General features: G+C 38.2%; 1 protein-coding gene across 5 annotated transcripts in view; it reads right to left on the reverse strand.

Moving 5' to 3' along the window:
* Positions 1-9,021, reverse strand: part of MTUS1 (microtubule associated scaffold protein 1) — a 157,491-nt gene extending 148,470 nt beyond the window's left edge. For 3 of the 5 annotated variants that reach the window (XM_049704140.1, XM_049704139.1, XM_004277180.3), the window contains exon 1: positions 8,887-9,021. The gene's annotated coding sequence lies outside the window, so the exon portion shown is untranslated. Of the gene's footprint in view, positions 1-3,457; positions 3,584-8,432; positions 8,578-8,886 lie in introns of those variants that run through there. The other 2 variants (XM_033400645.2, XM_049704138.1) reach the window with 2 other exon arrangements.
* Positions 9,022-25,190: the final 16,169 nt, after the last annotated feature.

The raw sequence follows: 25,190 nt of genomic DNA on the forward strand, positions 1-25,190 counted from the left end.
AAAAAATACAGCTCAAATATAAAAACAAAAATCAGCAACTCCACTAAACACAAACTTCCAAGAAAACCAAGAGGTAACAAAGGTGGAGTTGAAGAATAAATAATGAATAATCTCAACTGGTACTGGTATAAACCAATTCTTTTTAAGGAAAAGGAAAGTTATCAGGCTCCTGTTCCTGGAATTTAATTCCCTACAGAGAGCACCAGAGGATCCAAGCAACACCCCCAAAATTGAGTGGAGAAAATTAATGAAACTTCCTATCCATGAATAAGAAGAGGTTTAAAACAAGAAACAAAGGAAAATTATTAGCATTTATACCTTTCATATATTGGGCACTGTGGTAGAATAACTCCAGGAGACAGGTATTATCCCCACTGTCCTGAAGAGGCAGCTGGGCGCAAAGGCATTGAATTAACTTATCCAAAGCCTCGAAGCTAACATTGAAGAGCTCAGACACGAACCGTATTTGGTCTAACTTCAAAGTCTGTGCGCTCTCTAGTACATCCTTGTGCCAAATGTTCTGGATACCACTAACATTTTTTCCAGTTCTATAACACAGTATGCTCCCAAGGTTTCATAATGGACATCAGGGTGAGCAAAATCTAGCTCAAGGTTGAAATACCTCTATTTGTTTTATTATTCCAATTTTATTAAAAACAAGAGCAAGCAGAGACAAAAAAACAATAACCAGCCCTGGAGGCTTCCACATATACCATATAAGTAGAAAACAATTTTTATTTGATTATGTACCTATACAGTTATAAATTTTAAATGTTCAGCGTAACAAGATGTAACCAACATTTTCTAACATAACAGTCACAACTAAGAGAAAAAATGGTCACATCTGCAATATAAAATCACTTAAAGTATTTTTCATAAAAAGAGAAATGCAGGATTTTTCCTATCTCCATTCCCTTTTCATTGACTGGACCCATTCTTCTTATACTGGCATTAAAATGAATTAGTAAATCACTCTGCATAGTTGTCATTTAATATTTCCATAAAGCCACATCAGAACTTTTTAAGCGTTAAACACAAAATTCAATACTTGAGAACTACATCAAATTCAATAACCAGCAATTCTAGTGAATCACCAAAAAGTTCTACAGAAACGCAAAACTACTCTGAAACAAATCTTATTAAAGGTATTAAGAGAAACAATCCCAGACTGAAAATTCATCTAAATCCCTCTTTAAAATGTAAATACATATTTCCCCAGACAAGAAACAGCCCAAGTCTCTGTTCACGAGAAACTGTCAACATGTGACTGTCTGCCTAAATGGAGAGCGGAATTAAATGATCACAAGTGGAGTTAATTCTGTACATTTGCACGTGGGTTTGCCAGATGTTCTGAGAATGGCACCTCATAATAAAACAGAATTATAACTGCAAAGGAATGGGAGCCTCATGCCTTCCAGCTCTATGGGACCCTAACTCCTAACAGTACAGTCTTCCAGAGGGACATGAAGTGACAGGCTGAGCTGCTTGCTGAGTGTATCACGGTGGATGGAGGGGAGAGGCACCAAGAGAGGACAAGGAGAAAAGTCGAGAAAAGCAGTGAGGAAATTAATATCTCAGGCTTAAAAGACCTCTAGTAGCTGTGACTAACTGAAGAAAGAATTTCAAACTTCCATGCCATCAGAGCTCAGAGCTCTAGATGATTTATTCCAGGCTACATCTGGTACAAATAATTATTCAAAGTACAATCTTACCCAGCATCGTAAGGTCTAAACCCTATCCTCAAGAAGCTCATAAGAAGTAATAAAAAGATATGGGAAAAAGTCACTAAAAAGCTTATCCAGAGAAAGTAAGTGAAACCACAGACTGTAGTGCTAAGTATCTTTTGGTGAGAAGGAAAAGAATAAGAGTGATTAAGGATCAGAAGTCTTTAGATAACCAAAAATGTCAAAAAAAACTTTATGTCTAGCAAAATTTGGTCAATGTAGTAAGCAGAATTTCCAATGTATGACATAATGGTAACGACTCAAGAGGATATGTCTAGTAACCTGGACACACTAACTGTCCCAAACTGCCCTTTTCCCAATGGCGGAGGCTCTTCTGGCTGACTCCTCTGAGAACTGGAGCAGTTTTCCTTTTTTTCCCCCATATCTACCCTGCACAGTCTTTGGCCCGTAGAAAGTGCTCAAATCATGGTTTGAGGCAGATGAAAATCAAACTTAAGATTCCAACAGCAAGGACTGTTACTCATGCCTTTTATTCATCACTTAACATAAAAACATAATCCTCGGGCTTCCCTGGTGGCGCAGTGGTTGAGAGTCCGCCTGCCGATGCAAGGGACACGGGTTCGTGCCCCGGTCCGGAAGGATCCCACGTGCCGCGAAGGGGCTGGGCCCATGAGCCATGGCCGCTGAGCCTGCGCGTCCGGAGCCTGTGCTCCGCGACGGGAGAGGCCACAACAGTGAGATGCCCGCGTACAGCAAAAAAAAAAAAAAAAAAAAAATGGGGTCTAGATTGAAGACCAACAAAATAAGCGCATTTTTCTTGGTTAATAAAAAAATTTACCCTCTGTAACCCATTTCTCCCATCTTTCTTACTCTCTCACCACCAAGACATCTGAAATCCTCATTTGAATTATAGACTATTAGGTTAGTAGAAGTGTGCAAACATGGTTCAACTCTATAATCTTCCCAGGAATAAGATGACTATAGTGTAGCAGTTTACTGTACAAGAAAAAAGACTTTTTATAGCACAGGGAGGTTTAACTGGTAGCTCTTCTGGTAAATACAACTCAATCAACTTGACACAGAGTTTGGGAAAAGGGGGTGAGTCCATGTGTGGATGTCATATCTTAGACTGCTTATATCTATACTGCCTTCTATTTTTGTTCCATGAAGCTAGACAAGGGAACTATGTTTTTAAAAGATGCAGTTTCAACTGGATATCATTAATTGTTACCAGCCATCAAGACCATCCACAAGATAAATATAAAAGGGAATTTCTCATTTGTCACTGAACACTGAACACATTATATGACCTGCTTATCTGAAATAAGATGAAGAAATATTGACTTTTCCTTCAGAATTGTGGTGTATGTAAATAATGCCCGAGTTAAATATTACCAAGTTTCTAATGCAGAAAAAGCATAGAAGATGAGTTAACAGCCAACAGTCAAACGTGAACACTGCCATAAACATTAGTCATGCTATATGTTTATTCACACAAGAATATATTTTCTCACCTCTCCTTCCTACTCTTTTGATAAGTGTGACTCTCTCCCAGAGGGGCTCCTTCCTCAGTGCCAACTGAGGACACAAAATGTCCTGAAATGTTTTGGTTAACTGCAGAAGATCAGGGTGATTATGAATGATTCGCCCTCAAACTAAACACTGATTTTCTTTTCTTTGCATTGAACTTAAATATAAATTGACAAGGCACGAACTAAAAGAATGATAAGGTAATTTAATGGCTTTAAAACCCTCTCTCCATGGCACCTTACCTAGAAGACCGATTCGTTCCTGGCTGTTTTCTTCCTAGTCTCGGCTCTTCCTTTTGCTGTGCGCACACAGTAGGGGGCTGGCCAGGCCTGCCCTTCAGCTCAGCACAGCTCTTACTGAAACGTGAAATCAGCACAATTTCAAACGAAATGACAATACCCAAAATGTTCATTGCAGCTCTATTTACAATAGCCAGGAGATGGAAACAACCTAAGTGTCCATCAACAGATGAATGGATAAAGAAGATGTGGCACATATATACAATGTAATATTACTCAGCCATAAAAAGAAATGAAATTGAGTTATTTGTAGTGAGGTGGATGGACCTAGAGTCTGTCATACAGAGTGAAGTAAGTCAGAAAGAGAAAAGCAAATACCGTATGCTAACACAAATATATGGAATCTAAAAAAAAAAAAAAAAGGTTCTGAAAACCCTAGGGGCAGGACAGGAATAAAGACGCAGACTTAGAGAATGGACTTGAGGACACGGGGAGGGGGAAGGGTAAGCTGGGACGAAGAGAGTGGCATGGACATATATACACTACCAAATGTAAAATAGCTAGTGGGAAGCAGCCACCAGCACAGGGAGATCAGCTCGTGCTTTGTGACCACTTAAGAGGGGTGGGATAGGGAGGGTGGGAGGGAGACGCAAGAGGGAGGAGATATGGGGACATATGTGTGTGTATAGCTGATTCACTTTGTTATACAGCAGAAACTAACACACCATTGTAAAGCAATTATACTGCAATAAAGATGTTCAAAAAAAATAGAGATGAGGATGGGTAAGGAAAAGAAAACAAAAGGTGTAGGAGTAACTCTGGTTACTTAAGAATATAGTTATCCTGTGTATAAATAGATAGTGAGTCTTTTGGTATCACTGGTTTGAATCAGCTGAAGACTGTTTTCTTCTTTTTCTTGAATGTCTATGTTGTGGTTGTTCAAAGTGGGGGGCATGTGAAATAAATAGTCATAATTCACAAGAAAAAAAAAAAGACTCATATCAACAATTCAGTATGGGGCTTCCCTGCTGGAGCAGTGGTTACTGCTAGAAAAATGGTACAGATGAACTGGTTTGCAGGGCAGAAGTTGAGCCACAGATGTAGAGAACAAACGTATGCACACTAAGGGGGGAAAACCGTGGTGGGGTGGGGATGGTGGTGTACTGAATTGAGCAATTGGGATTGACATGTATACACTGATGTGTATAAAACTGATGATTAATAAGAACCTGCAATATAAAAAAACAAACAAAAAAACCAACTAATACAAAACTTTCTTTGGGTTATTTGTATGGAAATATGTTAATATAAATGCTTCAGACATAACATGAAATTTCTAAAAATCTTATATGTTCTGGTATAATGTTATAAGTCATAATTCTAGTTATTACTTTAAAATGTATATCTCAGAAATAACTAAATTTCCTTGTCAATTGCATTATTATGAACTTTCATCAAAACTTTAACCCTGGTCATTTTTAAGTCTTTTGTCATTTACAGACAGTTCTGGGTGTACTCTGATGCTTTTGCAAAAATGTTCCTATAAAAGGGTTTCAGCTTCAAGGAATTCATGGAAAAGACTCTGACAAGTACAGGTTTCTGATAACTGACTATACTGCTGAATAAATAAACATTTCCAGAACTCTAATGGAAAACTGATGAATTCATAAAAGTGCTAACAAAAGATCAAGATGAAAAAAAAAATTACATGGGACTGAGTGAACTGATGAGGATGATTATAATTTTTGTGACTTTCTGTTTGAATAAAAAACAAGATCCCACAAGGACTCAGAGGCAAAAAATATACAAATCAATTTTCACTGCAAAGTAAAGGAGCTGTTACAGTGGAGGATTACTGGACTGAATGTCAATATTATGACGTAGTATGAGTGTGTTTCGTGTTTGGTAATTGCAATCATTGTTGCTTTTATTGTGGTCATCCATTTGCAATGCTTGGTGTCAGTTTATTTATCTCTTGTAAAAATAAAATACAGTGTGTGTGTGTGGGAAAAAAAAAAAAAAAGAATCTGCCTGCCAATGCAGGGGACACGGGTTTGAGCCCTGGTCCAGGAAGATCCCACGTGCTGCAGAGCAACTAAGCCCGTGTGCCACAACTACTGAGCCTGCACTCTAGAGCCTGTGAGCCACAACTACTGAGCCCGCATGCTGCAACTACTGAAGCTGGCGCGCCTAGAACCCATGCTGCCCCAAGAAAAGCCCCCGCAATGAGAAGCCCACACACATCAACCAAGAGCAGCCCTGGCTAACCGCAACTAGAGAAAGCCCGCACACAGCAACGAAGACCCAACACAGCCAAAAAATAAAATAAATTTTTTAAAAAGTGTTAACATTTTTAAAAAAGCAATTCAGTATGAAACTACAATAATGAATAGAAAAAGAAGAATTGTGACAAGATAATACTATAAATGAACTACTGAAGATAAATGCATTGTGAGTCCAGTTTACATAATCACAGAACAGATCTGAAAGCTCATTCCCTGGGATTTAAAACTTTCTTCTCAGATTTCAAAGAATGTTGTTCCTAATGTTACATACCATGCACAACTATCTCTCATCAACAGAGCAATCTGTTTTGCAACAGTCTCTACTCCAAGACATGGAGATTCTCCTAATGGATTTGAAAAAAATCCAATTCAGAATTCTGGAGAATTCTTGTAAAAGTTATCTTGTGCCACTGTCATACATCATTCTTGGGCTATGATTCAGAAGAGTTAAAATTTTTGTTTTCGAGAAAGTCAACAGATTTGGCTACATTAAAGTACAGAACTTCTGTAAGTCAAAACTACTATAAACATGTGCTAAGTGTTTGTCTTTATAAGACAAAGACAAAATTGGAGGGGGCGAATATCTGCACGATGAAAGGCAAAAGTTTACTATCAAACGCTCTTATGAATTACTAGAAACATACTAGTATCTCCAGGAGAAAAATTGGGCACTACATTCAATTAAAAGGAAATAAAAATGGAAAATAACTAGAGATTTTTTATATTCAACATCATTTGGAATCAAAAAAATGAAATTTAAATATTGAGATAGCACTGTTCACCTATAAGGCTGGCAATAATTATTTTTCCTTTGCAGGATGAGTCTCCATATTAACAAAACTACAGTAACACAAGTACTCTCATAGAATGGGAACTGGTGGGACCAAACTTTGGTAAAACATTTTTTTTTTGGAAGCAGTGGTCACTCTGTATCAATAGATCTTTGAGCCATCAACTGTATTCCACAGGACTCCATCCTAAGGAAATACAGGAGATATATAAAGTTTTATAAAGGATATTTGTTGCATCAGTATATATTTAATAATAGTAATTGGAAATAAATGAAAAGTTCAGCTATAAGGAAATGGTTAAATAAATTGTTACATCTATACAGTGTAGTATTATGTAGCCACTAATATTATGTAGAACTATAATGACATGGGAAGTTTCTCATGATATGTTAAGCAGAAAAGAAAACATCATGCAACACTATTAACTACAGTTATAGTTTTATATAAACTATATACTGTAATAAGTAAATCTGCTATAGGTTAGCAACTATAAAGAAAATACCGTGGGACTTCTCTGGTGGTGTAGTGGTTAAGAATCCACCTGCCAATGTAGGGGACACGGGTTCGAGCCCTGATCCAGGATGGTCCCACAGGCCGCGGAGCAACTAAGCCTGTGCGCCACGACTACTGAGCCTGTGCTCTAGAGCCTAACTTTCCTTAGGGAATTTTGTACTTGAGGGGAGAAAAAAAAAATCAATAAAAGCACTTTATACATTGTAAAGCATTATACAAACAGGACATCATTGGTTCAATTTAAATTGCCCATCATTTCCTGCCCTAATTATCCCTGAAAAATAGGTTTGCCTACAGAACTGCAATTCCAACTATGCAATTCCTTTCAGGGTTAACCACACACTGTTTTCTAAGTGTATCTAAACTCCCTAAGGAGGTCATAGGTTCCCAGGAAGGAGCTACTCTCATTTTTTAAAATTCCCCTGCCTCCTAGATGGTCTGCCTCTTTCCCTCCAGGCTCACCCTCCAGCGCAAGGGATCAAGGTTTAATGTGAAGATGATTGAATTCCTATCACCTGGCAAAACACAAATGCTTTCATCTCCCGTTTCGCCTAACACTTTATTCAAACAAAGAAAACAAAACACACTGGATTTCTTAGTACACTGACTACTTGAAACAAATAGTAGTTAATGGGGCATGTGAAACTTTTGCAGGCTAAATGAAGAATTAATCTCTCCATTCTTACTCCAAAATAAATTAGTCCAAGTCAGAATCAATAAATAACTTAGTAGAAAAGAGTTTATGTCTGACAAAAAAAAAAAAAAGGACAGAGATTTATTTAAGGTAGGTAAACACCTAATTCCACTAATTACTGTAGTCAATCAGGTGACCTTAGTTAAGAGTGCATTTTTCTAAAGAGCTACAAAAGCACATGTGAACCGCAGGAAGTAATAAGACACAGGCGAGAGGACCTTGGGAATTGCAGCAACCTCATTAATGCCATCTTTTCAGCCCTGATTGCGTATGCTGAGAATGGGCCCAAGCGAACCGCCCAGCAGGAAGACTGAGTGCCAGGACCAGGGGGGTCCGGACGGGCCCAGGCGGGTCAAGTGTCTGGTGGGCGGCTTCCGGCTGCGGGCTTGTCAGTCTGCGTAACTAACTCTAAAGTAAACGCCTTCGGTCACTTTCAAGGTGACAGCTACGTAATCCGCATCCGTCCCTTCCGCACGAGCTGCGCTGCTCCCCCCCCCCCCCGCCGTGAGACCAGCCCTCCACAGCCTCCCCATCTTTCCCCCAACTTTGGCACCCAAGGTCCCAGAATACCCGCCCCCTCCCTCGGAGCCAGTCCGGCACCCTGTGACGGTCGCGTTTAGGGCGTCCGCTCTCCACACTCTCCCGAGATTCCCCACTGCGCACCGGCTGGGCAATCGATGCAACTCCGCACTTACCCGCAGCGCCTCGAGCCAACCCCGAGCCAACCCCGAGCCCCCGGGGAGCCGGGAGACCAGCACTCCGAGCCCGGGCGCCCTTTGGACCCTCGGCGGAGTCGCGCCAGGCCCACCCGGGAGGCCCGGGTGCCACCAGTGCCCAGCGGGCAGCGCCTGCACCTGGGGACCCACGACTTGTCGCCAAATCCCGCCCCCACCAGCCGCTGCAACTGCCAGGCGGGAACCCGGAGTCCGGGGCGCCCCAGCCTCCCCGCCTCTCCGGCCGCCGGGGGTGGAGCCAGAGCTGGGAGCTCGGGAAACTTGTAAATGGCAAAACTCGGCCCCCTCTGCCCCCCTCGCCCGCCGCCGCCCCTTCCAGGCGGCCCCAGCCTGCGCCTCGCAGCTGGAGACAAAGGCCAGGCGGCAGCCAAGGGCGCTGCGCCCCAAGAAACTTGAAAGACGCGTGGGGCTGTACCTCGAGACACCGGCCCTGGAGGCTCCCGCCGCGCTCCGCTCCGCTTGGCTAGGCTCCGCTCCGCAGGTAGGCGGGCCTGGCCCGCCCGCCAGCTCCCTCCCTCCTCTCGCGCTCCCGGGTCCCAATCCCGGAGCCGCGCGCGCTCCCGGGCTAAGTGCCGACCCGCCCCACGCCTGCGGCGTCTGTTCCTGGACGCGATGCACCTGTTGCCACGCGCGACGCGGCGCCCCGGGCTGCTGCCTGCGCACCTGGTAGAAGCGCAGGTCGGAGACCACAGAGGCCCGAGACCTCACAGGTCCGAAACCACGCAGGTCCCCGCGGGCGACCGGGGCTCAGCCGTGCCCGGAGCTGGGGCCCCAAACCTGGCCTGCTGCCGAGTGGATCTTGCCTCCTACTCCCCCTCTTGCCACCTGTGTTTTCCATGCCAGCTCCCTGGCTTCCCGCTTGCCATGGGGCAGGGCCGCGAGGGGAGGACAGGGTGGGGATAGGGAGTGGGAAGGTGGCAGAATTATCTGGGCGGAGGTTTGCAAGGAACCAGCAGTGATTGTCTCTTCAGAGTGTCTGACTCCCGCTCTGTACTATCTTCGTGCTTCTAAGAGGTTTACCAGCAAACACCTATTAAAGGTTAAAGCCATGAGCTCCAGCTGTTAGATCTTCGAATAAAAAGTGGAAAGGAGGGCTTCCCTGGTGGCGCAGTGGTTGAGAGTCCGCCTGCCGATTCAGGGGACACCGGGTTCGTGCCCTGGTCCGGGAAGATCTCACATGCCGCGGAGCGGCTGGGCCCGTGAGCCATGGCCGCTGAGCCTGCGCGTCCGGAGCCTGTGCTCCGCAACGGGAGTAGGCCACAACTGTGAGAGGCCCGCGCACCGCGAGAAAAAAAAAAAAAGTGGAAAGGAGACTAGAACACCAGGGGCAGAAACGAAGCCCGACCCACTTTTCTCTAAACACAAATTACGTCCTTTTTGCTAAACTGAACACATTTCAACCATAGCTGTCTATTAGGCCCATAAAATATTTTCATCTATCGGCATATTTTTAATACCAAGCTTTTCCAAAGGGGCTAGTCCACCTACGAGGGATGTAACATTATTGAACCATTAAATGTCGGGCAACTTGAGTCGAAATTTTTTTTAAATGTTTAATTACCTGGTTTGGATTTGCCAAAAGATTTTTAAGAGAAGTAAGTTTTTTTCTGAGAGTTAAGCTGAGGATACTGTAATTGACAAAGTTTTCTATACTATCAATATCAGATCAACTAACAGATGTAGTGCCATTTACTGTTATAAAGCCTTTTCATGTGCACAGTGTTCCATTAGTTCTTCAGCAAGATCCAGTGGCATATAGGTCAGATTATTACCTCCATTTTTCAAGTGAGGAAATGGAAGCTCAGAAAGGTGAAGCGATTTGCTCAAGGTCACACAGCTAGTGAGGGGCAAGCACAAACCCAGCTAACCTAACTCCTAATCTTTTAATTCCATTACATGATGACAGTCCTTTGTGATTATTTTTAAAGAGGTACAGCATTAAACACCTTTGAATGGTTCTCTCTTATGCAAAAGCACCAAAAAACAAACCAAAATAAAACAAAGCACTGACATTGTTTCTGCAAGTCACCAGGCAAATATGCTAATTAGCAACATGCCTCCTCCCTAAGCAGAATAACTGCGGTGTTAAACATACCATTTAATCTTTATAACCCTCATGTGACCCAGGTGACTTGGTCCAACCCCCCACAGTTCTGTTGTGTGGCTTAGTTATATCTTTAAATATAGAACCTGTTTTACTTCATTTTTCCATGGTATAGATTGAAGGGAAAAAACAAAACAAAACCTTCTCCTAAGTACTTAGAATCAGCTTTTGGGGCCATTGGGGAATCTGAAACTTAGCTTCTAATTGCCTCCACATAAAAACAGAAGTTACCTTCTAGGGACATCATCTGGGACGCTGTCAAGGCAAATATGCTTGAAATGGGGCCTGCTGACTTTTTTCCATCTCAGTTCTGGGCATGTTGCCATGTTCTTGATCTCTGAACTCTAATGTTGACCTGCTACAGACTCCAGGAACAATACTAAGGGTGATAATAACCCCACATAACTTTATGGTCCTTTGTCCTAAAAAAAAAAAAAGTTAGCATTTTTTTTCTCCATTAGAAAACTGCAAATTAAAACTATACTGAGAAACCATTTTTTCACTGCTCAGATTAACAAAGATTAGAAAGTTTAATAACCACTGTGTGTTGACAGAAGTGTGGAGAAACAAGTAGTCATAATGCAGATTATGAATGTAAATTAGAATGATCTCTGTCAAGGGCAATTCACAATACCTTACAAAATTAAAGGCACATATCCTTTGAGCCAGTAAGTCTACCTATAAGAATTTATCTTACAACACACATGAGAAATGGCAGGTGTATATAAGCTTGTCCATTTCAGAATTTTTAATAACAAAAGATTTTTTTTAAGTACATTCATTAATAAAAGACTGGTAAATTGTGATATAGCCAGAAAATGACATCCTATGAAGGCTTAAAAAAAAAGAATGAGAAGGCTCTTTGAACTTTCATGAAATGATCTCCAAGATACATTATGTGCACAAATTTTTAAATGCAAAACAATTATGTAATAGTATGTTATTTTCTATTAAAAAGGGGAAATTGTATACAGTTGTTTGTTTGTAGAAGCATAATATGTCTCTGAAAAGATAGACCAGAAACTGATAAGATTGGTTGCTTCTTGGGAAGGGAGCTAGACAACTGGAAGGCAGGGTTTGAAGATAAACTGAACTAGACATAATTTTGTATTTTTTGAATTTTGAACCATGTAAATAATAGTACCCATTCTAAAACTTAAAATTTTTCACCACCTCAAGTTTTGCCATCAGGAATGGCTCATATTCCTTCTCTACTAATTTCACTTAGAGATAAAATAAATGATCAAATTTCTCATGCATTAATGGGGGAAAAAAGCAAAATGCTCAATAGATGCTTTCAAACTATTTGTTCTCTAGTTTATCTAAAAAGGAAAACTTTAGTACATAAAATTCTAACATGCTGTGATTATGGTGAAAATGATGAGTTAGCAAATACCTTAGAATTTTATTAACATTGACGTCTCCCTGGGGTAGAGCTTCCAGCTAATTTTCCCAAAGTCACATTCAATCAGAAATGGAAAAAGGATTCCAGCCTTAATTCCCAAGAGGGAAACTCTAGTACCATTGATTGGAGTAGGGAGGAAGTAATTCCATGGGAATTCCATGGAGTCATTTATTTTATTCCCAAACTTGATCTCTTTTTAAAAATTTGGTATTAATTTATATTTACTTATACCACCACTTCACTGAATGAGGGATTTGAACAACTCACAAAGACAGGCACAGTAAAATTTTTAAATAAATATTTATAAGTATAAAATAGAATCCAAGGAAAAGCACACAGGTAAGGGTAAACATGCCACTGAGTAACAAGTGAGTAAACCAGTGAGCTTCTTGGTAGCCAAGTGCCCCAGCCCATTACATAATCACCATTTTTCAAAAGGGACTGATAGTTCCTCAGTGGAAGCAAAGCTTTTCCTAGCACTGAATTCAAAGAAAAATTTTTCTCACTCATGTTTCCAATCAAGGCTACTGAATGGAAAACAACACTATATTGTTGATAATACTGTAAGGAACTTTATATGGTTATTTTTTATAGTGACTTTGAATAAAACCCAAAGTATAATAAAACTCAACTTAAAGGTATTTACCCAATCAGGGACCAGGCCAATCTCAATCAAACCTTTTAACAGCCTACTGCGATCAAGGATTGACTGTAAATAGATGTGCATGGATAGCAGTTCCTTCATATATGCTTCAGAAAATCAAATATGCTCACAGTCAAATTCTAACATCTCCACACATCCCTCACCTCAGAGATAGACATAGTTGCTTTATACAACATTCCAGAAATTTTCTAGTTGGCCACTTGATAAAGAATTATTGGAAGTGATAGAGACCCAGAATGCTGGAATTCTGTGGTACTGTGGATGACTTTTTTCCTATTTTTGTTAAGAGAAAAATGTACATTACAAATTGCCACATGACTTTTGTTACTTGTATCCCAAGATGATGACACATGCATGGTCAAATGTGTACACTGACCAGCTGTAGCAGTGATTGCACAACAAGAAAACAGCATCAGAGCAGTGAATGGTCTTGATTTATTTACAAATAATTCTTGGGTTCCTAAGTACCCATTTTTCTTCTTAATGGACTTGGAGATTCAAGTGGACGCTTCTCTCAATGTTCCAGAAGGTGACTCTCAGAGCAGGGTTGTTCTTGGGTAGAAGTCTGCAGATTAATAATTATCTCAAGGAAGAAAAAAGTTTCTTGTTAAGTCCAGAGCAGTAGCAATAATAAGGAAATATAGCTTTCTCTTATCAAAATGACATGAGAACATCCGAGAAATTTTCCATCCTCCCATAACATGGAAGGCATCTTCAATGGTCCTTTTATTCCATTTATAGACTCTGTAGAAGGAATCATTCTTATAGCATGATGCTAAAATTATTTTAGCTCACACACAAACAAGTGGTTCTGTAATTCTGCTTTTGACCACTTCATGTTAGGAAGAAATTAAAAAATATATAGCACCATCAGTTTGTTATGAAACCACTTTGAAAATATTTACTTTGACTGCTTAAAATGTCATGACTAAAGAAACTACTGTTCTTCATAATCTGCTCTTGACAAACATAACTGTGTCACACTTGGACCTGGTTAGCCTTTGCTCTGATCTGACAGTCTTCCCTTAAAAAGTGGATGTATTTTCAATTTCAAAGTATTTACTGCTTCATGACAAATATAATAAGTATGTAGCTCTGAAGTCTCATATCTTTGAGACTATCACAGTCTACTTGGACTTTTTGAATTTGCTTTTAATTTATGCCTCTGGCCTTATGCTCTTGGCCAAATGCAAACCCTTAGAGAGCTGGGGGCAGCCTTCCAACTCACCTCTGTTTCCCTTGGGCCTTTCTAATTGATCAGTGATCACCTAAAAAGAGTGCAAAGCGTGCAAACCATGGAGCTTAATGGGTTCAGTGTTGCTTCATTGTGACCGATACCCTGTGTCCAGGCCTCATCTACTGATTGATTTTTGCTTCAATTCTTTTGCACCTTTTGGTCTTGATTCAGAGTTCCTGATCCATACTTGACACTGAGATCTCCCTCCTTGCAAATGACATGCAGTCAAGTGGGCCTAGTGCTCTAAGTTCTAACAAATGTTTGAAAATCATAATGATGCCGGAACAGCCCTATACTCAATGAACAACAGACATCAGCCCTCATGCTGTTACATAAGTGTTCCTCAAAATATAATCACCTTTCTAAACATAGGCTGGCAATTCAGGAAACAGCCACTGGAAATATTATCATCATTATTTTATCCATACAGTGTACTCGCTAGCATCATGTGGGCCTATGTCTCATTGCCCTGTGCCAACATTGTCAAGTCAGCACCTGGTTAGTTACCAGAAAGTAAGACAATCTTAACTTTGGGTTTCTAGAACATTGAGAAGTCAGGTTAATCCAGGGTGGTAAGGTAACACCACCAAAGATTTATCTATTTTGGATGAGTATATTTCTGATCTCTTTTTGAGTACCTACAAAATTATGGTTAATTTTCCCTAATTTACAATCCAAATATCATATATATATGTATATATACATATATATGTATGTATACACACATATATATATATGTGTTTGTTATTTAACCCAGGGAAAAAAATTTATTGTCCGCAAATCTTAAATAGGAGAATAAATCTACTACAAACAACAAAAAATACCACTGGGACTTCCGTGCTGTTCAGTGATTAAGCCTCTGTGCTTCCACTGCAGGGAACACTGATTCAGTCCTTGGTCAGGGAACTGAGCTCCCACACGCCATGCGGCATGGACAAAAAATAAAAATACCATTATCCCTCCAAAACCGAGGACAAAACTGGACTTAGTTTTGACACCTAGATATGTTTTAATTGATTTGACCTGTCGAGATCTGTGTCTCTTCTATAAAATTAGTTCCTTAGATCTCATGGGGTTGTTGTGAGGACAAAATATAGGATATTATTATTCATGTACTTACGATTTTCGTGTGAGCTCATGTTTGGAATTGGATATCACTCATTTCCCTTCCCACTGGCCTGTGAACTTGAGGCTAAGGAAAGACTTACCTTCCCCAACACCATTCCTTGTATAAATGATGTTTATTTTATACTGAGTATGCATGCCTAACATTTATTTATTTATAAATTATATATGGCATTAGAGTACCGATATATACACAATAAGCTACACACAAAAATAGAAAAGGATAAGATTTAAAAATAGACAAGATAGATCCCAGTCTGAAAAGATGTCCTTACATATACAATAAAGAAATCAAAATATTTTCTTTCAAAAAAAAAAATAGACAGATAGCTAGATAAAAGTTCTCATGTTTTCTTTCCATACCCCACCAAGTACCCTCTGGTGCCAAGAAACAATCCCATTCCTCTTAATGGTCTTTAGTGTGGAGAATTTTCCATTGCTGACAAGTTAAAAGGCAAAACTAAGTGCCACTTTTAGTGTAAATACCCAGAGTTGCCTCTTTTAACAGTTTGGCATTCTAGGTAAACTCCAACAGGTTTCCATTAAATTGAATGTACCTGGAAGAAACCCTTTAAATATGAATTTAACTAGTTCAAAGCTTGTATCCAGAAAGATACGGGTGAATTTGTTTAACCTTCTCCATTGTATTTTTTCCAACAAAAGCAATTTAATTCTCTGCGAACACTGACTGGGTGTCTTACAAATTTAACTCAGTTCTTTGATAGCATCAGATCCCACAGTTTAAGGGTTCAGTCTCACAAGACTTCCCCACTTCAGATGCCAGACTCAAGTCGCGGTTGTTACCTGTGCTTCTGACCAACTGCCTATAAAGTGGAGGTTCCCATGACTCCCTCCTTGAGTTTGATTAATTTGCTAGAGAGGTTCACAGAACTCAGAAGAACACTGACTTACATTTATCAGTTTATTATAAAGGATATTGTAAAGAACAGGAAGAAGAGCCAGATGAAGAGGTACATAGAGTGCGGTCCAGAAGGATCCAGAGCACAGGAATTCCTGCCCCCATGCAAGTGGGATGCACCACCCTCCCAGGACCTGGACGCATTCACCAACCTTATGAATGACAGAAGGTATTCCTATCTGAGAAATTCCAAGAGTTTTAAGGAGCTTTGTGCCAGGATCCAGATCAAAGACCTAGCACAATTCTTATTACACCACAGTCTAATTGTAAAATATAATAGACACAGAAAACCGCATGAAACAAATTCATAACAATACATTTTATAAAATACACATCATTTAAACCACTACCTCGGTCAAGAAATAAATGGAGGGGGACGGGGAGGGGGAATTGGATGAAAGTAATTAAAAGGTACAAATTTCCAGTTATAAGATAAATACTAGGGATGTAATGTCCAACATGATAAATATAATTAACACTGCTGTACGTTATATATGAATGTTAAGAGAGTGAATCCTGAGTTCTCATCACAAGGAAAAATAATTTTTTTCTTTTATTTTGTATCTAAATGAGAAGATGGAGGTTCACTAACTTATTGTGATAATCATTTCATAATATATGTAAGTCAAATCTTTATGTGTAAATACATCTTCAACTTACACAGTGCTGTATGTAATTATATCTCAATAAAACTGGAAGGAAAAAAATATTAGGTTTTAGATTGTTGCCAGAAAAAAAAAAAATAGGAAAGAAATAGAATGTTGCCAAGCACCCATCCTAATCATGACCCCTCCTTCAGCCCTAATGGTAAACACATCTTGATTTTTATGATAATCACTTCCTTGCTTTTCTTTGCAATTTTATCATCTATTTTTCTATTCCAAAAGAATAAAGTTTAGTTTTGCCTGTTCTTTTAAGTATTTATTTTAATCTGCATGTTCTCTTTCTCTCTCTCTCCCTCCTACTCCCCCATTCTCTTTGCAGTATATTTGCTGAAGAAATGGGATCCTTTGACTTGTACAATTCCCCACTGTCTGGATTTTGCTGATGCACCCCTGTTCCTTTGTTCTATCTCCAGGTGGTTGGGCCTACAGGCTTGATCAGATTCAGGTTTGATCATGATTGAGGGAAGAATACCTCATCGATGGTACTGTGTTCTTTCACCAGGAGGCATAAAATGACTGGTTGACTCACTTTTTGTGATGTTAACAGCCATGGATGCTCAAAGCCTTCATCCATTAATTCATCAGAGGTTGCAAAAACAAATGACATTCTAATTCAACGGTTCCATCCTCACATATTGGCTGGAATATTTCTACAAAAAGAAACATAATTCTCCACTAATATTTCATTACCCAGTGAAATAGGTAATATAGGGAAAATTGGGGGAAATACTCAGTTCTTTCCCTATATTTACCACCTTTAATAAAACAATGAGCTATTTCCCTGGAATCCTACAAAGGTAACCATATAGGTCTCTGGTTTTGTTTTCATTATAAACTCTTATGTTTCAGTCCATTACAGTTATTATAAAATTTTCTCATCTTTGGCCTTTGGGAGCATCTTAAAGTTAGCGGAGGCCTTGTCACATGATATTAGAAACCTTTGAGAACTTCCTTGCTATGTGATAAGACAATAATTTCCAGGATTATCTTGTATATTTCCGAGCCCAGACTTGGAATTAGTCATTTCTCTAAGAAGCTGGTTTCTCTTAGTGGTAAGGGGTATTCCTAGATCATTATCTGAGTGCTGAAGAAGTTCATTGATGCTGGGTTAGTCACTATTTCTAGGACAGAGCTAGGCAATATTCTATACATATAGCTGTTATCTATTGTCTCTATCTATACCTAGACCAAATATAAATTTTCCACACTGAGAATCTTGATTTACAAGGACAAAGGAGATGATAGAACTAGAAAGTTACATAATTATTTATTTACTTAATCACACAGTATACACATACCACACAATGGCCCCAGAACACAATATCATTAACACCAACTCCAATGAGATTACTGCAAACAACTAAAAATTTTTTTTCAAATTCTGAATTTTATTTTATTTTATTTACTTTTATTTACTTTTTTATACAGTAGGTTTACTTTTTTATACAGTAGGTTCTTATTAGTCATCAATTTTATACACATCAGTGTCTACATGTCAATCCCAATCGCCCAATTCATCACACCACCATCCCCACCTCCCCGTGACTTTCCCTCCTTGGTGTCCATACGTTTGTTCTCTATATCTGTGTCTCAACTTCTGCCCTGCAAACTGGTTCATCTGTACAATTTTTCTAGGTTCCACATACATGCGTTAATATACTACATTTGTTTTTCTCTTTCTGACATACTCCACTCTGTATGACAGTCTCTAGATCCATTCACATCTCAACAAATAACCCAAATTCATTCACTTTTATGGCTCAGTAATATTCCATTGTATATATGTACCACAACTTCTTTATCCATTCATCTGTTGATGGGCATTTAGGTTGCTTCCATGACCTGACTATTGTAAATAGTACTGCAATGAACATTGGGGTGCATGTGTCTTTTTGAATTATGGTTTTCTCTGGGTATATGCCCAGTAGTGAGATTGCTGGATCATATGGTAATTCTATTTTTAGTTTTTTTTTGTGTGTGTGTGTGTGTGTGTGCGGTACGCGGGCCTCTCACTGTTGTGGCCTTTCCCGTTGCAGAGCACAGGCTCTGGACGCGCAGGCCCAGCGGCCATGGCTCACGGGCCCAGCCGCTCCGTGGCATGTGGGATCCTCCCAGACCGGGGCATGAACCCGTGTCCCCTGCATCAGCAGGCGGACTCTCAACCACTGTGCCACCAGGGAAGCCTTATTTTTAGTTTCTTAAGGAACCTCCATACTGTTCTCCATAGTGGCTGTATCAATTTACATTCCCACCAATAGTGCAAGAGGGTTCCCTTTTCTCCACACCCTCTCCAGCATTTGTTGTTTGTAGATTTTCTGATTATGCTCCCCAACCAAGGATCGAACTCACATCCCCTACATTGGAAGGCAGATTCTTAACCACTGGACCACCAGGGAAGTCCCATTTGTGTTTGCTAATTCTTCAGTTACTTTTAGTTTAGTCTTCATTTCTGAATTGATTTTGTTTCTGTTTCTAACTTTTTCCTGAGTTTTATCACCTCATTTCTGAGGTTTTCTAGTTCTCATTTTTGTTATTGTCCCATATCTTATACAATGTCTTTTTATTATTCTTTAATTTCAAAACTATTTAGAATTTTTTATTTTTTATATTCTTCCAGTTTTATTGGGCTATAATTGACATACAGCACTGTATAAGTTTAAGGTGGACAGCATAAAGATTTAAGTTACATACATCATGAAATGATTACCACAATATGTTTAGTGAACATCCATAATCTTATATAGATTCAAAACTAAAGAAATTGAAAAAAATCTATTTTTTCCTTGTGATGAGAACTCTTAGGTGTTACTCTCTTAACAACTGTCTTATATAACATACAGCAGTGTTAATTATATTTATCATGTTGCACATACATGTATTTATTAAATAAGATAAATGTATTTTTCCTGTAAGCATAATTTTATAACTTTTGATCCCCTTCATCTAATTCCCACTCTCACTAACCCCCACCTCTGGTAACCGCAAATCTGATCTTTTTCTTCTGTGAGTTTATGTGTTTGTTTGTTTTTGAAGTATCTTGTATGATTTCTTTAATGTTTTTAGCTCATATTGAAAAAGTAGGTAATGGTTTATCTTTTTGGTAGGCAGGCATTTTTGTTATTGTCTGTATGGATGTTATTCAGTTTCATATTTTCTTTTTTCTTACAGTGATTTTATACGGAATTTAACCTTGATAATTTTTTTTCTCATTTTATGTTTTCTTGAACTTTTAGAAGGAGACCAGGATTTGAGATAGCTTTTCCAATTTCACAGCTCTATTACTCTCTTTTTTGTTGTTTTGTGTAATGTTTAAAAATACAGCAGCTTACTTTCTGAGATCTTTTAGCTGTTCTCCTTCCTCACTTATTGGACTCTCTCTTTTCTTTGTCTCTATTGTCCCTGTTATACTCAGCATTATTTTCCCAGAAGTTTCTCTTCTGTGCTGTGCTTGTCCTGGAGTTGAAATTTGTCTGATTATTTTTGAACATTCATTGAGCCCCTCCAGACACTTTGCACATCCCTGCCATCAGTGTGGGCAAAATTTCTTCCAGTTTTAGCTACAATTCTCAAAATGAACAACAAGCTTTCTAGTAAGCATTTTTTGGCTGTTTTGAGACTCTCAGATCTATGAATGCCTCACTGTTTCCCTCTGCTTTTACTGTACAGCTGCAGCTACCACCCAGTTCCTGTGGCTGTACTTTTCCTCAATTACTCATATCTTGGGGTTCATGCAAATACCTTATCACCTATAACAAACCTGTTATAGGTGCTATCCACGGGTTTTGATTTTGCTACCCGTGGTCTGCTGTTTTTGTGAGGAGATTGATGACCCTCTATCTTGCAGATACAGTGACTATCAAATAGAAGCTCTTGGTCACCACAAACCCTGTATGGTGGACACTTCTTGACAGCACAGAGAATGAAATGTTCAGACAGGTTGGCAGAAGCCCCTGTGGATGCTAAAAGGGATCCATAGAGAAATCAAAGGGAAAGGGTAGAAGGCAACGGGCTTTTACTTGAAGTCTACTATGTGCCAGGCATTTTGCTAGTAGTTTCCACATCTGTTATTTCCATTTGCTTTAATCTAATCATCACCACGATCTTCTGAAATAGAATTTAAACCCAGGTCTTCATAAGCCCTATGTTCATTTCACTTGTAATTATGAGAAATGTAATCTCTGTGAAGGAATAAGAATTGATTAAAATGTGACAGTAGCGATAGCTGCTTCAGCATGAGAGAACCTTGGAGGATTCTTTTGTTTTAGTCAAAACTATGTTGTTTGGTTGGAGTAAGATTATGAAAATCTTTTAAATGCAAAGGATGACATAACTGAAATTAAAAAGCATAGGAAAAATATGTTTACTAAGATGTAAAAAGAGTGGATTTAATAACAGAGATGCTCCTATCAATGCAGGCAATTCAGAAAATATAGGAAGGTTGGCACAGCACTGTAAACCAACTATACTTCAATAAAAAATTTAAAAAGAAAATATAGAAACATACACTTGAGAAGTTACTGATTAAACAGCAGTAAAATGGTAGCTTGATAGGTAGCATGGATTGAAGAATTTCTTGGTTAAAATTCTGAGTCATTAAGGTTAATTATGATTATAAAAATAATAATACCAAACCTTGATTGTGTGCCATGCACTGTTATAGGCATTTTATAGTTTATATATGTTATTTAATTACTCACAGCAACCCTATTAAGTAGGTATTATTTTACCCATTTTATAAATGAAAAATTGAAACCCGGTTTGGTTAGAAATATGCCCAGTGTCACACAGCTAATAAATAACAGGATTAGGATGGAAATCCAGGTCAATCTGACCTCCAAGCACCAAACAACTGTACTTTATAACTCTTCATAATTCTCCATTAGATTTACTTTTGTGCTCCAACCCCAGATCTATAGCTCAAAAATAATACACAACTTAAAACTAACTGTAAGTTTTAAATGAAAGGATCAGGAATAATTGTATAATCTGTTGTTAAAGATCTCTTAGTGAGGAAACACTAGAGTCAGGTCACACCTTAGTCAATTTACTTAAAAAACAGAAACATAAGGAGGTAATTCTGCTACCACATCACTAAATACATAGTGTAAACAAATATACATTTGCATATTGCATGGCTGCATGCTTAAAATTTCAATGGAGGCAAATAAAAATTAGTTATTATACACAACTAGAAAACAGAGGTCATCATATCAACAAATGCATTAGATACCTGGAAGTAATTTAATTGAAACATGTTTTTTTATGCTTAAATCCTAATGGGAAAAAAATTAAAAACATAACTAAAGAATTGGGCCATGTGTTTTTTCAGAGAGACTAAATAAAGACATCAATATTTTTTATTTTAATATATAGATTTATTACAGTAAAAGTGAAATTCCTGGGAGAACTAGTAGTGAAAACTAAATGAATGACAATATCAACATTTTCACAGGTAATAAGGATGGATTCAGCCTAGCAGATTTGGAAAACTGAACTCACTGCCACAGTGATCAAAATCATGGTATTGAGTTAATGTAGTTTGAAATATGACCTATAACAGAGACAAAACAAATATTGGACAAGGGATAACCTCTTAATACATTGTCTTTCAAATAGTTGGCTAACAAGTTGGAAAGAATCAACTCAGATAAACGTATGAGACCCAAACACTACAATAAATTCCAGCTGTATCAAAGAGTAAAAGAATTTTTTAAAAACTGAAGAGTAGCTTATTTATCCCAGATGTGGAGAGAACATGTACTTCTAACCACTGGAAAAATGAAGGTTGTTACCAGGAATAAAATAGATTAATTGAATATGCTTTTAAAACTTTTAATTTTCATGTAACAAAATTAAAGTATTATAAGAGAAAATTTCTAATATAGAATAGATATGTTATAAACATAACCTGATTATAGATTTCTCCCAAAAATATATGAGGAAATAAATGATTATGTAAGTCAATAACTACTTTCCACTTGATAAATGGTCAAAAAGTATACAGTCAAGAAAATGTAGACTAAATCATCACGTTTTTTAAAAAAAATCACAGTTGTATTAAAAGTGAAAAAGAAAAGGCAAATCCAGCCAACTTCATGTCTCCCTTACAGACATATTAAACTGGAAGAAATTTAAAAATTGTAAAACCCTATCTTGACTAGTCTCTGGGGAGAGGCAGAAGGTATACTTTATACATTAATGGTAGAAATGCATGGTAAAATGGTTAGATCTTTCTGGAGGATAATCTGTAACATGCTATTTGACCCATTACGCATTCTTTCTCTTCGAGGGAGGAAAACTAATTTACATTGAAATTGTCAGAGCAGCATTACCTACAATAGGGAAAATTAGCAGCAGTTCAAATGCCCCAAAATATTTAAATAAGTAAGTAAACCGCAATATATTGTTATATACAAATTAAAATGACAAGTGGAGGATGTAATAGTGAATACATTTACATGAAATAAAGTAAAATAAAACAACTTGAACCCATGATTATATTACAAAACTATATAGAAATGTATGAATATAATTGATCTAGATCAGAAAAGGACTTTGACTGATATAAATGGCACAAGATGGTTCATTAGATTTCTTTTTTTTTTTAAAGAAAATGCAATTATAATAATGATGTGTAACATTTGTAGAATACTTGCTATGTGCTAGGCATTGTTCTAAGTATTTTCCCATGTAATAATTTTATTTGATGTTTGCAACAACCCTACGTGCTTAGTACTATTTTTAAGTTCCATTTTATGGATGAAGAATTTGAGGCACAGAGTAGTCAAATAATTTACTCTAGGTTATACAGCTTTGCTTAGTTTTTCCAAAATGACAGTGTCTTAAGAAGAGTTTAGATGACTTCTATTAGCTGATCGCTTTAACTTGCCCCCAAATTTTGGGCCTTCCATCTCTTGTCAATAACCCCATTCATTAAGAACTGAAAATCTCAAGACTATTCCAGTAAGTCGAAACAATGAATTTTTGAATACAGAACTGGAAAGGAGAAAATAGAACCATATCCCAAAAGAGTTTATTTAGGGAGGTAAAAATAAAAATGATATAGTAAACATATTCTGGGATTCAAAAGAGAGACTTTTCTATAACCATCTCCCCACCCCCACCCCACCCCCACAGTCATCTCCCTCTTCATTCTCTGACTCAATAACTTGCACAGACACACCCAATGGACCCCAACAATTCTAAGGCTTTGAGAAAATCAAGTGGCTCCCTCTGAGAAAAAGTTTAGTACCTCCAGAAAAAAAATCCTCATGGAACAAAAGGATTGGCCATTTCATCTCTCTGGAAATGGACTAACAAATCTATCGCTTTAAAAGGGGGAAATTTTCCCAATTAGTTTGATTTCAAACCTTCTTGTAGGTTGACTCTTCCCAGGTAAGCCTGACCTGTCAGACATCTTTGTTGCTGCTGGATGGAATTATTCCTGATCTTTGAGAGACCAAGGTGAACCGGAAACTAAGAGATCTTTGAAATGGCTTTTTAAAAACATTGTAGACTGTTGATATGTCTTCTGTTTTATCAGGTAAAAATGCTAAGCCAAGGAAAAGAAATAGGTAAATTTAAGTTCATGGACCCCTTGTAGATAATTATAAGGAGGAATTATCTGTACGCATGTGGTAAAGCTCTGTGGACCATGAAAGTAGGATTTATAACAGACCCATGACTAGTATTTCAGGACAACAGCCATAAAGCAAAGACTTAAAAGTTTCATCATTAGACTAATTGTAATTCACTTGATCCTCCAGTGTAACAATATCCTTCTATCCAAGCCATTATTCCTTCCATTCAGCATATTGGTTTGTCTATCATTAAATATTCATTTTCTACAGCACTTTTTGGAAGGCAAGCAAAGCAGTCACTTTACTGCTTTGTATTGATTCCTGCCTGGGTTGTCCTTAGGAAAAGCTTTCAGTAGGTTCAATAGTTTTGAAAGATATTTAGGTTTACTCCATGATTGGCAAATATATTTCTTTCTTCTTACTTCAAAAATGGAATCTGAGAACTTAGATCTTTATTTTTTCATCTTGTCTATACTCTCATTATTAATGAAGACCTTAAATGATACTGAACTGTAAATGAACTGTATCTACTTACAAAAATATTAAAATAGGAAACAGGACCACTTTGCATGCTTCCAGACATGATTTCAATTGTTTTAAAAGGAAGTTATACAAACAGTGAAGAATGGCGCCTTCAGAGAGCCCTGAAGTTAAAGGCTTCAGGTATATTTTTTACTTCTTTGGGGAAGAACTAAATAGTTTTATTTAACTGAGAAGGCCCTTTATCAAGATTTACTTAAAACTGGTTTAAACCTGAGCTTGTGCTTTATAGAATCCTTCCAAGCAGCCTCAGTGCCTTTTTACAGGATACTTATCACATATTTATCCAGGTTCTTATGAGACCCCTCTTTGGTTTGAGTGTGCGATGTCTTATCTTCCATAAAGTGGATTTAAATAAAATAGTTTTATTTTATGTTCATTATATATTTGACATGGTAAATACTTAAGAAGGGTCAATTATAATGGAAAATATACATGGATACATATAATAGTTATTTTCTTTTTTTTCCCCAGCTTTAT

Source organism: Orcinus orca, chromosome 21 (genome assembly GCF_937001465.1).
Source record: "Orcinus orca chromosome 21, mOrcOrc1.1, whole genome shotgun sequence".
Taxonomy (NCBI): domain Eukaryota; kingdom Metazoa; phylum Chordata; class Mammalia; order Artiodactyla; family Delphinidae; genus Orcinus; species Orcinus orca.